A 17,260-nucleotide genomic window follows, 5' to 3' on the forward strand; every position below is an offset into this window, starting at 1 on the left:
ACAGTGAAGGAGCATCTAGGTCAAGATGTGTCAGACAGCTGAGACGAGGAACTCAAGTCCACCTCTGCAGATCTAAAGATCACTGGAGTACCTGACAGGTATCAATCTCTCCTTGTGTAGCTGAGTTCAAGGCTGGATCTTCCTGAGGCAAACCTGAGCCCTCCCCTTCGGCCTCAGGTTTGACCTGAGACCTCTGGGATTGGGAGCCCCCCTTCCTCGTAGGAAAGGAGAGTGACCCTGTACGTGCCTTGGTGCTTGCAGTCTGGCTTGACTCATGATGGGGGTCCTGCAGCAGCCAAGGCTCAGTTACCCATTCGTAGGCCTGATCCGGTGTATCAAAGAAGGGAGTGAGGGACTGGAAGAAGACCTTGAGGCGGGCGGGAAACAGAAGCATGTAACGTGGGTCTAAGGCATGGAGCTTCCTTTTCACCTCGGCAAAGGAGCGCCTATGCTGCTGCACTGCCTTGGTGTAGTCTGGAACCATCCGAAGTATCCGCAGGTCAGGATGGGCCCGAGCCTCCTGTAGTATCACATCCCGGTCCTTAAAGTTGAGCAGCCTCAGGATCACAAGCCGCGGGGAATCCCCAGGTGGAGGCCTCAGCACCAGGGAATGGTGCACCCTCTCAATGACAAAAAAGGGAGACAGTTTGTTTTCAGGCACCCATGTTTTAAACAAGTGCTCCAGCCAGGCCCCTTTGCTCTAGGGATTCGGTAGGCCAATCAGCTAAGGTTGTTACGCCATAACCTGTTCTCAGCATCCTCTGCCCATTCCATCAGGACGGACACTAAGGAGGACAACTTGGACATCTGGATCTTGAGATAAGAGATTTCATCCTCGGCAGAGGAGACTTGGTTTTCAACCTCTGTGGTCCTGTCCACCACATTACGCAGGCACGGTCACCACATGGCGACCGTGCAAACGCGCAGCGTTGACGCGCAGCGGGCGCGCCGATTGTGCGCCGAAGGCGCGCCAAAGGTAAGCCCGTCTGCGCCCGTCCGCGCCTGGACCGCGCCCAGTGCCAGGAACCCTGAACCTCGACGTTCCCGACCGACCCGCCGGACGTACGCCGCCGCCACCCTCACCGCTCTCAACACCGGCCGACTTCCAGACTGCCACCAAGCCACTCCACGACGTACCCACGGACCTTTCAGCTGCCACGCCTGCAAGTTCACCTGCACCCGGACCTGCCTCGCACCAGCACCCACCAAGTCGAACGCCAGCAGCACCCACCTCAAGTGCATTCTGATCAACACCCGCTCCGTCCACAGACACGCCATCGAACTCTGGAACCTCCTAGACGCCACAGCCCCTGACGTTGCCTTCCTCACGGAGACCTGGATGAACGCATCCTCAGCTCCCGACATCGCCATCGCCATCCCAGAGGGCTACAAGATCGTCCGGAGGGACCGAAACGCCAACCAGATGGGAGGAGGCATCGCCATCATCCACAGGAACACCATCCGTCTCACGACCAGCACCGACGACACCCTGACAACCGCCGAACACCTGCATTTCCAGATCCACACCAACCCGAACACCACCCTCAGAGGCACCCTGATCTACCGACCCCCGGGACCACGCACACAATTCAGCGAGGACATCGCCGACTTCGTCAGCCCGCATGCCCTCCCCTCCGCTGACTACATCCTCCTGGGAGACCTCAACTTCCATCTGGAAAACAACAACGACCGCAACACCACCACCCTGCTCGACAACCTCGCCAACCTTGGACTCAAGCAACTGGTGTCCACCCCCACCCACCTCGCCGGACACACACTCGACGCAGTCTTCTCTTCCAGCACAGACATCGAGTTCAGCCACGCCACAGAGCTTCAATGGACGGACCACAGCTGCGTCCACTTCACTCTCAAGAGAACGACGACCCACCACCACCAGCAACAGGCCGCCCACAGAAGCTGGAACAAGATCACAGCAGACCAGCTCGCCACCTCCCTGAGTCAGCACCCCCCTGCCAGCTCAGCGAACCCCAGCCAGGCCGCCGACAACCTCACGAAGTGGATCAGCAACTGCGCGGACGAACTCGCCCCTCTGAGGACCCCGCCTAGCAGACCCGGCAGCAAGAAGGCCCCATGGTTCACCGACGAACTCAAGAGCTCCAAGAAGAACTGCCGAGCCCTCGAGAAAGTCTGGAGAAGGGAACCGACACCGGACAACAGGACCTCCTACAAACTGGCCACCCGGAAACACCACCAGCTGATCCGCGCCGCCAAGAAAACAGCATTTAAGGACCGGTTGGACAACAACGCACACAACTGCAAGGAACTCTTTAACATCGTGAAAGAACTTTCCAACCCCAGCGCAGGAAACAACGACATCACCCCATCGCAAGACCTCTGCAACTCCCTCGCTTCATACTTCCACAACAAGATCACGGACATACACAGCAGCTTCAACAACCAACCAACGCACACCGTGACCGAACAACCACCCCCCACCACCATCCTTCACGCCTGGACCCCGATCAGCACCGAAGACACCATCCGCACAATGAACTCCATCCACTCCGGATCACCGACCGACCCTTGCCCTCACCACGTCTTCAACAAGGCCGACGCTGTCATCGCACCCCACCTGCGAGACATCATCAACACATCCTTCGACACCACCATCTTCCCGGAGAGCTGGAAGCACGCCGAACTCAGCGCTCTACTCAAGAAACCAACAGCGGACCCCACCGACCTCAAGAATTACCGCCCCATCTCGCTTCTCCCGTTTCCAGCCAAAGTCATCGAGAAGACCGTCAACAAGCAGATGGCCGCCTTCCTCGAGACGAACGGATCCCTCGACCCCTCACAGTCCGGCTTCCGAGCCAACCACAGCACCGAGACCGCCCTCATCGCCGCCACCGATGACATCCGAGCCCTGATGGACAATGGAGAAACAGCGGCCCTCATCCTCCTGGACCTCTCCGCGGCATTCGACACTGTCTGCCACCGCACCCTAGTACAGCGCCTCAGCAACGTCGGAATCCAGGACAAGGCGCTGGAATGGATCATCTCCTTCCTCGACGGAAGAACACAGAGAGTCCGCCTACCACCGTACCACCGTACAAGTCAGAGGCCTCCGAAGTTATCTGCGGCGTCCCCCAAGGATCATCTCTGAGTCCCACCCTCTTCAACGTCTACATGAGCCCCCTTGCGGCCATCGTACGCATAATCTCCTACGCCGACGACACCCAGCTGATCCTCTCCCTGACCAACAACCCCGCCGCCGCCAGAGCCAACCTGCACGACGGGATGAAAGAGGTAGCCGAGTGGATGACGATCAGCCGCCTGAAACTGAACTCGGACAAGACGGAGATCCTCATCCTGGGCTCCTCACCCTCCGCCTGGGACGACTCCTGGTGGCCTCCCGCCCTGGGCACCGCACCCAAACCGACAGACCACGCACGCAACCTGGGCTTCGTCCTGGACTCCTCCCTCTCCATGACCAGGCAAGTTAACAAAGTCTCCTCGACGTGCTTCAACATCCTACGCATGCTACGGAAGATCTTCTGGTGGATCCCCACCGAGACCAGGAAGACCGTCACCCAGGCCCTCGTCACCAGCCGTCTGGACTACGGCAACGCCCTCTACGCCGGTACCACCGCCAAGCTCCAGAAGAGACTCCAGCGGATCCAGAACGCCTCAGCCAGACTCATCCTCGACATCCCACGAACCAGCCACATCTCCGGACCTCTGAGAGACCTTCACTGGCTCCCCGTCAACAAAAGAATCACCTTCCGCCTCCTCACCCACGCACACAAAGCTCTACACGACCGAGGCCCGAGTTACCTCAACAGCCGAGTCAACTTCTACGCCCCCAAACGCCAGCTCCGCTCAGCCAACCACGCCCTCGCCGCCGTCCCCCGCATCCGAAGAGCTACTACAGGAGGAAGGTCCTTCTCCTACCTGGCCGCCAAGACCTGGAACTCCCTCCCCCCCGACCTGCGCCTGACCCAAGACCACCTCTCCTTCAGGAAGAAGCTGAAGACCTGGCTGTTCGAGCAGTAGCGGCACCCCCCCCCCCCCCCCCCAGCGCCTTGAGACCCTACGGGTATGTAGCGCGCTCTACAAGTGTCATTGATTGATTGATTGATTGGTCCTGTTGCAGCAAAGATAAGTCCACATGGAGGCCATCCACCTTTGACTCCACAACATCCCTTGAATTGTATGGCCTTGAGGCCAGATGTCTGGCACTTGCTGTGCCAGACATCTGACCTTTTGGACCCTGTCCCTGGTCGTGAGGAGCAGTCAGTGGTATGGTATATGATCCATCATTGTTTGAGCAGATGGCTGCAGCAGAACCTTCCCCCATCCCCTCCTCCAGAGCCAGAAGCCCAGAGGGCAAGGTGAGTACAAACATGGACCTCTCTGGAACAGCATCCAGATCAACTGAAGGAACGGGTTGGGGGGCCACCAACCACCTAGGCCACTAGACAAGACAGCGCCCCTTTAAGCAAGGTCGGGGCAGAGGCGCGAGTTATCCAGAGCAGCTGTTGGTGGGCACGCTAAATAAGAAGGCCCCTGCTCAGGCGACAGTCCTGGTTCCCACCTCCAAAACACCACAATGCCCCTCTCCAAACCCCTTGGGTAGCAGTCCCACACTCAGGGAGGGGTCCCGGCCCAGCAAAGGACCACATAGCTGCACGGTAGTGAAGGGAGCAAGCCAATTGGGACCCCTGCTGTCACCTGGCTCAAGAAGGGCCCCCTTGGCTGCACATGGCCCACCCAGGCAGGATCAAGCCACAGCCGCTATCACTCCAGCCTCGGTGGGCAGCCACAGTCTGCTGCCACCCATCGCAGTTACAGCGGCAAGACCAGCTGAAGCCAGCCACCTCAGCACAGGACACAACAGCAGGCCCAAAGGCCAGATGCAGCAGGCTGGAACACCGCATCTGCTCCGGATCCTCCGGGTCCTCACCACCTCCAAATGCGGTCTCCCACAGAACCAGTCCCCCCCAGGGCTCCACCACCACACAAGTGGTTGAGGCCAAGACGGAAGGGGTGGAAGGAGAAGAAAGACCCGGATCCTCTGTCTGGTGGCCAGTACAGGTCCTGACCTCCGGTCTGAAGTGGCCTCCGCTGCGCCGGCACGGTCCTCCAAGTTGGGCACAACAGGCAGTCAGAGCAATCGGCCCACACCTCCCAGGGGCCACTCCAAAGCTGCAGATGAAGGAGAGGGCCAACTTTTGAACCAACCAGCAACTCCCGGGGCAGCTACACATCATGTGGCTGGTGCAGTCTGCCGTTGACCATTGCTCATTTCCGACCAGCCAGCCAAAGTCAACAATGACTATTGCTATTGTGTATAAAAATAACCTATCAGTCTCCATTTTAGAGGAAATGAGCACTACTGATTTAGAAATCCTTGTATTTAAAGTCAGCATCTCGATGAAAATTAGCTATAAAGGGGCATTGGTTTATCGCCCCCCTGGCCCTTATACCTCCTCTAATCTCCTGCTGCTGGAGATACTAGCTAGACATGTTGACACCGAGAAGGATTTTTTACTTTTAGGAGATTTTAACGTGCATAGCGAGTTGAAAGATAATGCTGAGGCGCAATCCTTATTAAATGATATGTCCCTGATTGGATTAACCTTGATGAATACGGGTCCCACACACTCTGCAGGACATACTTTGGATCTTATATTTTCCAACAAACCCAATACCCTGCAATGTGCCTCTTCTACTCAGGTCAATTGGACAGACCACTTTGTCCTGGAATTTTCTATCTCTCACTTAGACAAAGTTCCCCCCAAGGCACAAGTCCTTCCTACCAGGCGTCGGCCATGGCATAAGATCACTTCGGAGAATTTTCAGGAGTACTTTGCCGATCCTCCTTTTTGCCCTGGAGCAAATGTCGATAAGACATTGGACCGTTATAATCAGGCCATATCGCAGGCAATAAATACGATTGCTCCTATGAAAACATATAAACCTCGCTTAGCTCGCAAACAGGAGGTATGGTTTACAGAACACCTGAGATCCCTCAAACAACAGGCAAGGAAATTAGAAAAAGTGTGGAGATCGACCCCCGAGGACACTGACAAGAATTTTTTCTGGATAGCTCTAACCAAATATCACAAAGAAATTCGTCATGCTCGGAAATCCCATATACAGGCTCTTCTTTCAGCTGCAGGGAATTCCCCTAGGATCTTATATCAAACCTTACATTCATTTGTTAAACCAGCAGCCTGTGAAACTCAGGAGCTAGCCTCGCAACAACTTTGTAACGAGGTGGCCCAATTTTTCACAAATAAAATAAATAAGATCCATGACGATATCTCAAATTCCAATCTATCCATTATTGGAGATACATCAGCAGTTCTGGAAAAGGAACTAGAGAGGGGAACTATGTCTTTATCTTCCTTCTCTCCTATCTCCTTGACTGATACTGAGGGTTATCTTGGCCAGATAAAAAGCGGCAGTCCCTCAGACATAATCCCTGCTAGAATTATCTCGAAAGTAGGGAAAAGCCTGAGTCCGCAAATTCAAAATCTTATTATTCTCTCTTTGACTGAGGGACAAGTCCCTGGGGAATGGAAAAAAGCGCTGGTGAGGCCCATTAGAAAAAACTCTTCCATCCCCTGGACTGACTTATCCAACCTAAGGCCCATCTCGCTACTCCCTTTTTTGGGGAAGGTGATAGAGAAGCATGTCAATAAACAGATCTCACATTACATTGAACAATTTGGTCTGTTAGATAGTTCTCAGTTTGGCTTTAGACCCAAACACAGCACTGAATCTGCCTTGCTATCTGTGACAGACGATCTTCACATGTATCAGGACCGAGGGTACTCGGTGATCCTGGTACTGTTGGATTTATCGGCGGCGTTCGATACTATATCTCATAAAATCCTAATCGAACGTCTGGCCGCTATTGGGATTGAGAGCTTAGCGTTAGCCTGGCTAAAGAGCTTTCTATCTGACCGCACCCAAACTGTCAGCATGGGCCCATTCCGGTCAAAAGAAACTTATATTACCAAGGGGGTGCCACAGGGCTCCTGTCTAAGCCCCACTCTTTTTAACATCTATGTGGCACCCCTGGCCAGCATACTGAGAAATTTCGGGTTTGTCCCCGTCTCCTATGCTGATGATACGCAGCTCTTATTCCCTTTTAAAAATCTTACCAACGAAGTGAGGACAGCCTTCTCAGATGGCATGAAAGCTGTTGCGAATTGGATGAGGTCCAATTACCTTCAATGCAATGTGAATAAAACAGAAGTAATGCTATTTGGGGAGGTTAAAAATCTGTGGACTCCTGAGTGGTGGCCAAGTGAGCTCGGTAAAGTACCTGAACCCAAGCTGGTTGTAAAAAACCTAGGGGTTCGTCTTGACCGGGAGCTCACCCTTAAACAACATGGTAATTGGGTGATCAGCCAATGTCTTCATGCTATTGGACTATTACGCAAAGTGTTCCCACTATTACCTGATTACACTAGGAAAACCTTGGTACAGGCTTTAGTGCTGAGTCGCCTGGATTATTGTAATGGGCTCCTATTGTCAGCTAACCAGGGAGTCTTAGAAAAACTCCAGGTGATTCAGAACACTGCGGCGAGACTTGTGCTGAATGCCCCCCCAAGAACACCTTCCAAACCACTCCTCGACAGTCTACACTGGCTCCCAATCCATAAGAGGATTACTTTTAAGACATGCTGCCTTATTCACAGAACCATACATGGATCCGGACCCTCCTATTGGAGAGACAAATTCATTTCTTACAATCCGATTCGAACTCTTAGGTCCAGTAACCAACTCTTACTCAAAGTACCCACCATTAAGAGGAGCAGACAGGACGGGAAAGCCCTATCAGTGGTAGGCCCAACAATATGGAACAATCTACCGTTTGAGCTCAGGCAATGCTCAGAATTCCTGGTCTTTAGGAAAAAGCTCAAAACGTTTTTGTTCTAGTGACTATCTATCATTTTAGGAGTATATGGCCAAGTTGAGCTGAATTGTATCATTCGCCTCCTGTAGCGGTAAAGATCTTTTCCTTCTATGCGCAGAGATACTCTCCTTGAGTCTATTCTAGCGCGATATAAATCCATAAATAAATAAATAAATAAAAAAATAAAATGAGACAAAGGGGAGGCGCACCCACCGACCAGGGCCCCTTTTGCCAGACAGACACGCCTCGTAGGGGGGCCTGACATCCCGGACCCAGGAAACCCAGATGGGCGACTTCATCCCTCTCAGTGCAGCGACCCTGCTCAAGTTACTGCCGAGGTCCCGCACTGCAGCAGGCCTCCACTCCTCTACAGTGGTCCAGAGACCCAACACTGGGTTAATAAGGGCTCAGATGGCATCCAGAGCCCCACAGGGAGCTCCAATGCCCCTTAGGGAGAGGAAGGATGTCGTTGTCATGTAGAATGATGACAGATCTGTCTCAGGCGGCAGGAGCACCACTAGAGCTCGACCGCCATCTTGGTCACCCCCAGACCACGTCCCTGTATATTTGAATGTTTTCATTTTGTTGGTTCCTATTTGTGATTATTAGCTGCTGAGGAGGATAATTGAAAAATCCCTACGTTTGCAAAATTTATTTTTTTACTTTTATTTTTTTATTGTGCGAGGACATGATCTTAAAATGTCTCTTATAAAATGTTCCTTTTCAGTACGTGGTTTGCTCTTTTTACATAGTATGCTCTTTTACATAGTATGTTCATGTTAATTAAATGTATTTATTGGTATGTTTTCTGATGTATTTAATTGTATTGTGTTTGAATTTACAAATTTGTGGTTTAATAATATGTATTTTTTAAGTAGGTTTGTAAAGATGTTTTACAATTTTAAGTGGATGTTTAACGTTTGTTTATTTTTCATTTATTCAATAAATTCTAAAAATGTGCATTTATTATTCAATTTGTTCTTTTACTGTTTTCTGTTGTTAATTGTTGGGTGTTTCCTTTTATGACAAGGTGTATACCATGGATGTAGGAAAGAATCGCGCATGCTTTTACAACGCATGCCATTACAGAACGGGCAATACAATGAACACGTTGTTACCATGAGCTCCATTACCAAGCAAGTTGTTGCAACGACTTGCTTTAGGGAAGTGCTGGACTTTGGAATAGTATATATTGCTATTCCAACTCCACTCTGTGCAACACTAGGGACAGTGTTGTATTTAAAATCCAACAACATGTTCCCTAATGCAAATTGTTGTAACGACTTGCATGGTAATGGAACGTGTGGTAAAAACGCGTTTGTAGTATTGCCTGCATTTAATGGTACTGCGTAGTTCGGGCTGCATAGTAAAGGCTGTTGCCCGTATGCCATGGAGTCCGGATAGTCTAGGGGTTCTGGTTCTGTGTATAGATTATATACTACTAATATAGTAGTAGTCTAGGAGTGGGTTTGAATTTTCTTTGTAAAATAGGGAGTATGTCAATAGGTCATATTATCCGGGTACCTGGATGGGTGGCTCAAACTCCAGCGCAAATAGTTAATTAATTGGAAACGGAATGATATTTGTAAAATATTCTACATCTTTGATGTCGTGCTATGTGGCACTGTTTTGGTGGCAATCACCGTGTATTTTGGCTGCTTGGATTCACCTTTATTTGCGTTTATCATTGCAACTTCAAAATCTATAACAATTCTATTTGGAGAGTGAGCATTGTTTTCTCTATTGACTTTAACAGTTCAGGGTATGTTGTGTTTTGTTTGGTGGATAGGATTATATGAGAGGTATACTGTTTTCTTGCAATTATGTATGGATGGTGTACAGTTTGCAAACCTGGGGTGCACATGTTTTAAATGTACCATCCATTTGCCATGTGGGGCATTGTGTTAGTGTTTGCATATTTTCAGCTGTAGCAAAAATCATTATTCATTTCTCATTACTAAGAAAGGCATATAGGATGAAATCCTCTTTTGTGGTGGATAATAGTAAGATGTTCTAGGATGCCAATCTGAGCAAAAGTGTTTTCTGCAGGATTTTGTTATTCTTTCTATTCTTTTTCATAATAGGGGGCATTTTAGCTCGATACAGTGAGTAATTTCTCTATATGCTCAGTTGTATTTTCAACTTGGTAGTTCATAGTTATAGCTCTTTCATGCCAATCATTTAAATAGTATTTTGTAAGCTTCCAGTGACTATGTTCTCTGGTGCTACATTCTTTACTGTAGGTGTAACATAGATATTTGAGTGGGGGTTTTCTTTTCTGTGACTCTGAGAAATAGGCTTCACTGGACATGTTGATCTCTGTATTTAATTTAAAGTATAAAATAGACATTAAATACTTGTTTGTAATCTCTTTATTGTCATTTCAACTCTGCAATACATACATTCCATAATAGGAGTTTTAGGACGGTAATTGCACAATCCCTGTCCCTCCCCACCACCAGGTATACCAATTGCAGAAGTCCATTGCAGCATAGTGTACATGGAGTGAGGATGGTGGCTATCGTGGTCCCATTCCTTACTGTATGCTAGTGATTAGCAATTAACTCCCTTTTCTCCTCCACCCTCCCCTCCTGTGCTGAACTCCTTGTGGCTAGCAAGCAGTTCCTTGGGATGTATGACATTACAATGCGTGTTATTACAACGCGTGCAGTTACATCGCATGCGTTACAACGCATGCGATGTTACAACGCTATGCCATTACAACGCAAGTCTTTACATCGACTTGCGCTAGATGGCGTGCTAACATTAGAAAAGTGTAATTTACTATTCCAACTCCAGTCCACTTAACAGTAGGGAAGGTGTTGGGATAGTAAACTACACTATTTGTAATGTTAGCACGCCAACTAGCGCAAGTCGATGTAAAGACTTGCGTTGTAATGGCATAGCGTTGTAACATTGCATGCGTTGTAACGCATGCGATGTAAAAGCTGCTCGTGGTAAAAACCGCGTTGTAATGGCTGTTCCCCGTTCCTTGTGTATACCCTCCCTCGTAGGTCAGAGAAGTACCCGTTGGGGTTGTCCTGGGAGTCAAACATAGCAATTGTGTCAGGCGATCCTACCCCCCCAACCTGATCAAGCGCTCATGTTCCATCTAGGACTTTTGGGCCTCGCATGTCTGCCAGCATCGACACCCAGCCCCTGAGATCATCCTGTAGCTTGTCATCCGTGCAGACATAGTTTATATGTGACGCTTTGGCAGTCGCCCATCGCACATGTATTTAATCCAGGTCTCTGCAAGGGAAAATACGGAGCACCGCCACGCTATTGCAATTGGTCTCTTCAACAAGACCAGCCTTAAAAAAATACATTTCCTGCTCAGCTTCTTTTTTGGGGTTTTGGAAGCTGCCCTAGCAAGACTATGCGTATCTCCTGGGGAAGTACTCACGCCGTGGCCTCTCATAAGTGAGTCAGCACCATCTCCCAAAATGCCGGCAAATGTGGACATGAGCACACTATATGTAAAAATTCAGCGTCCAGAGCTCCGCATTGAAAACCGTCACTAGAGCAGTCCAGTGAATTCTACGTAAAATCCACGGGCTAAGATAAGTCTGATGTATAAAATTATATTGGATGAGTTTGAAGCGTGCGTTATTACTCACGGTCCCGACTCCCTCATACATTTTCAGCCTGTTCTGTATGGTCATAGTTTCCCGCAGTACAGTCTCCCATTTTGCTTGGATTTCGCGGGGCTCCCCAGGATCATCGTCCCGGAGCACCCAGTACAGGTGAAAAATCAAACGCCGGCCCTGAGCTATATTAAGCATGACTTGCAGAACATTAGTGTAGAGAGGCTCCTCTGGGAAGGATGTTCCAATCTCACGGGCCACACTCAAAATTGTCCCATATTGTAGAAACTGGCCAATCCCCAGATCAAAGACAATTTCTGCCTCTGTCCTGTAATAAAGTGCCCATTGTAATAATAGAGATCCCCCATCAAGTGACAGCCCCCGGTCTGCCATCACTGTATTGACATGCAGTATGCTATCTGTCGGAAGGGCTTCACCATTCATAGTAGCATATCCGGGGCATCGGGTGCACGCCGTACCACCCTGCAGACCACCCGCTCCCATATCCCCGTGACATGCCACACCAAATGGGGGAGGTTCACGGGTACCCCCGACCTAAGCATCAAGAGACCCAGCAAAGGAGCTGAAGCTGTTTTTCCCAGTTCCCATTGTCATCCAACCAGTGGACCGTGTGTTGCAATTGGGATGCTATATAGTAAAGCTCCAAGTGGGGTATCTCCAGTCCTCCTCCACCCTACGACCTGTGTAACGTCTTTAAGCGTACCTGTTTCAGTCTGGATCCCCACTGGAAGTCCACCATCAATTCGTACAGAGTTCGAAAGTAGTGGCTGGTGATTTCATAAGGGGAATGTTGTAGTGTGTATAGACAATGCAGCACAATTATCATCTATACAATAGCTATCTTTCCCATGATGGACAAAGGCAGTCCCTTCAGAATCGTATAGATCCTCGTAAATCTTCCAGGGCTCCCACATGTTAAGGTTCAGGTAAGAAGAGGCTGTATTTGCCAATTTGATCCCAAGATATCTAGTGCCTGCAGCCGCCCAGGAAAGACCCACATAGGGCAACATTGCCCTCGGACACATCGCTAGTCCCCTCATTGGGACCTACTTAGATTTTCCTCGATTTCTAAGGAGTCCAGAGATGGCCCCAAAGCCTTTTAGAATCTCAAGGAGGATAGGTTTCAGCTGCTCTGGTTTTCGAGCATATACCAGTATATCAACGGCATGTAATGTGACCACGTGGCGGGTCTTCCCAAGATGCACCCCCCAAGGAGCCATCCTTTTCCGCAAGGTGGCCGCCAAAGGTTCCATGGTGGCAGCAAAAATGAGCAGGGATAGAGGGCACCCCAGACGGGTGCCCAGAGTCAACCTAAATTATTTAGAGAATAGCCCCTCAGACCGCACAGGAGCGGCAGGGGCAGTATAGATCAACTGTATCCATATGAGGAAATTGGGGCCCATCCCGAACCGCCACAGAACCAACCACATATAAGCAGTGCCAGAACATAATTGTCCTCTAGGAGTCACAGGGCACACCAGACATGTGTCAAGCGTAGCAGGTTATGAGTGCTGCTACGTTCCAGTATAAACCCGGCCTGGTCAGTGTGTATCATGTGGGGTGTATGTGAAAGGAGATGAGCTGCTAAGAACCCACTGAGTATTTTCATATCACGATTCAAGATTGAGATCGGTCTACACAAACGGGCCAATATGGGATCCTATCTGGTTTCGGGATCATAACCACTAATGCTTCTATCATGGCGGCTGGAAGGGTCTGAGCCAAAAGGTCTGAGCCCTCCATGCTTCGGTGTAGACCTCTAAAAAGGGTTTACCAACTGGGGAGCTAACCTTTGGTAAAACTGGGTTGGAAGACCATCGCTTCTGGGGCTCTTCGCTAGCTTGAGATGACTAATAGCTGCTAACACCTCCTCCCTGGCATCGCCGCCTCTGGATCCAGTCATGGCAGGCCCAGAGAAGACAAAAAATCCTGAACTGTTTCTAATGGCAGGAATGGTTGCTTCCCATATACCTTGCCCAACTGTATTGCCGAGTCTTCTATAATTACCTGTTGGGTATATACCGATTCCCCATTACCGTCTTGGGTGTCCCATTTTACAAGACGGCCAGAAGAGCTCCTGTCTTGTCCCCCTCCATATGTAGGCATTGGCGATAGGCCTTATATGTACAGTCTTCCAACCTACCCCAGCTCTCTAGCAGTGCTTTGGGCTGTGCACCAATCCGCCATGGCCTGGGGGCTCGTACAGAGCCTGGCCTCCAATCTGCCCAACTCCTGTATAGACTTCCCGAAGGACGACCTTCATGGCCTCCCATTCCACTACTCAGCTCGAGCCGACCCCCAATACCCCTAGAAGTAGTGTGTCAAAGCCTCCAAATCTACGGCTGCCAAGGGGGGTTTAATAACACCTCTGCGAGTAGGCAGCATGAGAATATTGCCAGATGATCTGGCATTCTCCGGAGATTTAGCAGGACAGGGGAGTGATCTGAGTTGTATCTGGCAGATATGTTATCCCCTTCACCTCCAGAGTGAGTTTAGAAAAACAAAAAGAAGTAGTCCAGTATACTAAACGTCCCCCTCGCTGGGGTATGACATGAGAATGCTCTTTTGGCAGGGTAACGTTCCCTCCGCATATCCCTTAACTGCATGCCCTGTAAGAGATCTTTCAGAGTTTCCATCATTCAGGTTCAGTATTTGCGCATGGGGGTTCCCTATCCAGGGTGCCGTCAATTCACATCACCTGCCATGATGACTGCTGCACCCAAGTAGGGTGCCACCGCTGCTAACACCTCTGGGAAGAACGAGGGGCAGTCACTGTTGGGGTCATATACATTAAGAATGCATAGTTCCCTGCCATCTAACGTCCATATAGTATAATATATCTCCTCACCAGATCTGTTACGTGGTGTAAATGTTTAAAGGGAACACCCAATGCCACCCATATGAGTGCCCCGTGCAAAGCCTGAGAAGGAGGTGGCGTAGAGTTGCCTCTTCCATCTCTTCCGTATACAGGGCAGGGAATCCCCCATATATGGGTCTCCTGCAAACAAGCAAGTGCTACCCCATAGTGCCTCAGATAAGCCAATACACATCTGCATGTGTGAAATGGTGCTATACCCCTTACATTCCATGAGATCAATTTTGTTACAGAGGGAGCCAGGGATCAGAGCATTCCCTCCACGCCTCCATCCCCTCCCAGCCTAACCCTGGCTCATATACCATCCAGTGGGAATCCCACAGCAAAACGCTTTGAACAAGTCAACACAGGAGCAATAGAAACACAGCAAACTGTTCCAGAACTAAGACATCTTGAACAATCCCAACATCCCCCCTCCCCTTTGGCAGGCCGACCAATCCCTGTATCTCCTCACTGCAGAGACCAGAAAATTGTGCCTGTATTGCATTGTATTGTATTGGGGATTTATAAAGCACGCGGCTACCCAACAAGGGTCTCCCAGTCTAGACAGGGCGGGAGGCCGAGCCACAAAACTGCTAAAACAACAGCCTCAAGCTAGAGAATCAAGCTTGGCAACTAAAGAGCAGAGTCTTCAGGTTCCTGTGGAAGGTGAGCAAAGAGTGACAGTTCCTCGGCTCAGCTGGAAGAGAGTTGCAGAGTTTCAGGCCCAGGTAAGATAACAAGCAGCCTTTCATGTGAGCAAGACGGAACCTGGGCACTGTAAACAGTTAGAGGCTGGATGATCTCAACTGTCGAGTGGGCACACCAGGCCTTGGATGTAAGAAGGGGCCAAGCCAAGTTTGGCCCGGAACATATAGCATAAGGTTTGGAATTTAATACGCTTATTCACCCTTAGCCAGTGTAGTTTGTGAAGCAGCGGTGAGACAGAAGCATATCTAGGCAGCCGAAAAGAAGGCGAGTGGCCGCATTCTGGATAATCTGCAGGGGACGGATCGATGTTTTGTCTGCGCCCAGGTATAAAACATTGCCCTTGTCCAGTCTGTAAGTCACCAAAGCCTGCATCACTGTTCTCTGGGCAGCTGATGGAATTAGCCAGAGGATCTTTTTGAACCATTTGAGAACAGAGAAGCGGGTGGCTGTAACTCTAGACACATGAGGCTTGAGGGAGAGGTTGTTATCAATGATAAAACCAAGATTCTTAACCTTAGATACCGGAGCAGGTAATGGTCCCAGAGCATCCGGCCAGTGGTTAATTCCCCAGAGTTCTGGGTTGTTTCCGAGAACCAGGACCTCCGTTTTATTGCCATTCAGTTTCAGAGCATTTCTAGTCATTCAGAGGGAGACATTTCCTAGGCCAAGCTGGAGCAGGGAGGGATCTTGATGCTGAATGACTGAGAATGGGAAGATAATCTGGGCATCGTCACCATATGAAAAGATGATGAGTCCCGACTTCTCAGTTTTATCAGACAAAGGGTGAACGTAGATATAGAAGAGCAATGGGCTCAAAATCGATCCCTGAGGGGACTCCGTCACATCCCCACCCAGGTCCACCAACGGGATCTCCTTCGGCCCAGGTTCCAGGGGCATGGACTGTGCCTAATTCATGATTTTATTGGTTTCTGCTGGCCGACCCCTTTTATCTTTCACCATCTTGTTCAGTCTGCTGGAGGCTGGCTCCGGACACCACAGCATGGTACGGTCACCGCTAACCCAGGCAGGCTCCACTCAGGTTGTGGCCCATATCTCCTCTTTGATTGTCCCATAGGCCTCAGCCTCTCAGATTTTCAGGCACTGGCTCCCCCTACAGGCAGTGGTCGTAGCCCAGTTCAAACCAGGGAAGGCCCCCCACTCAGAGCTCCTCCACGCCTACAAGGCCCATTCGAAGGCAGTTGTGGTAGTCTATATCTTCGGGGCCGCGTCGATACTACGACTGTAGCACTCAGCCATCCAGTTGTGTTCTCTACCTCTCTGAAGAGTCGAGGGCCTTCTTCCTGGAGGTGGGGGCCACAGAGTCCTGCCCCAGGGTCCTGCCTTGGGACAGCCCTTCAGGGGGTCCCCCTCCAACCACTATGTCCTCCAGGGGCACCCACAAGGTCCAGGAAGATGCCGGATGCAGGACTTGTCGGTGGGAGCACCGGCAGACGCATCTGCATGGCCCTGTTGCTAGGCCACACCCACCAAAAGACAGTAAATACCTGGTTGTATTTTGTGTTTTACTTCACTACTGATTTATATTTTACACATTCATTAGTTCTTGGTTATTTACATTTTACAGTTTTTTTGGGGGGCGGGTTAGCTGCTTTGTAACTTAGGTCCTCTGTTTTCCAGATGAGCATTTTGAGGTCTTAGGACTTTATTTAGATTTTAGCGGTACTCCCGCTGTCCCTTCATGATGGCGGTTACAAGTACTCCATTGAGCTGATGGAATCATGTCCACCATACTTAGATGTTGGCTCGCTGGATTTTAGCGGTACTCCATTGAGCTGATGGAATCAATCATGTCCAACGTACTTAGATGTGGGCTCGCTGAACCGCTGTCCGCATCAACAGTTTACCGTCATGTAAGTGGCGCACATCCGTCGACGCAGCAGACTCCTCTGCTTGCTGACAGTAATCAGTCGCCATCAGGCTGGCGGGTTTTAGATTTCCCTGTTGCGCTGATATTGTTCTGGCGTATTTGCTTCAAAAATACTTGTAGGTAATGTATTGTGCTCCTTTTTTACATATGGCATTGCACACTAACAACACCCACCCACTATTAAATGCACACCAATAGGCACCACAAGCTCAACACTCACAACCACCATAACAAGATATATATTTTTTCAGTGCCAATACAGGTTTGTTTATTTTACCTTGATAAGTTGTAAAATTAACACTAATGCA

The sequence above is a fragment of the Triturus cristatus genome, chromosome 4_2 (assembly GCF_964204655.1).
Source record: "Triturus cristatus chromosome 4_2, aTriCri1.1, whole genome shotgun sequence".
NCBI lineage: Eukaryota > Metazoa > Chordata > Amphibia > Caudata > Salamandridae > Triturus > Triturus cristatus.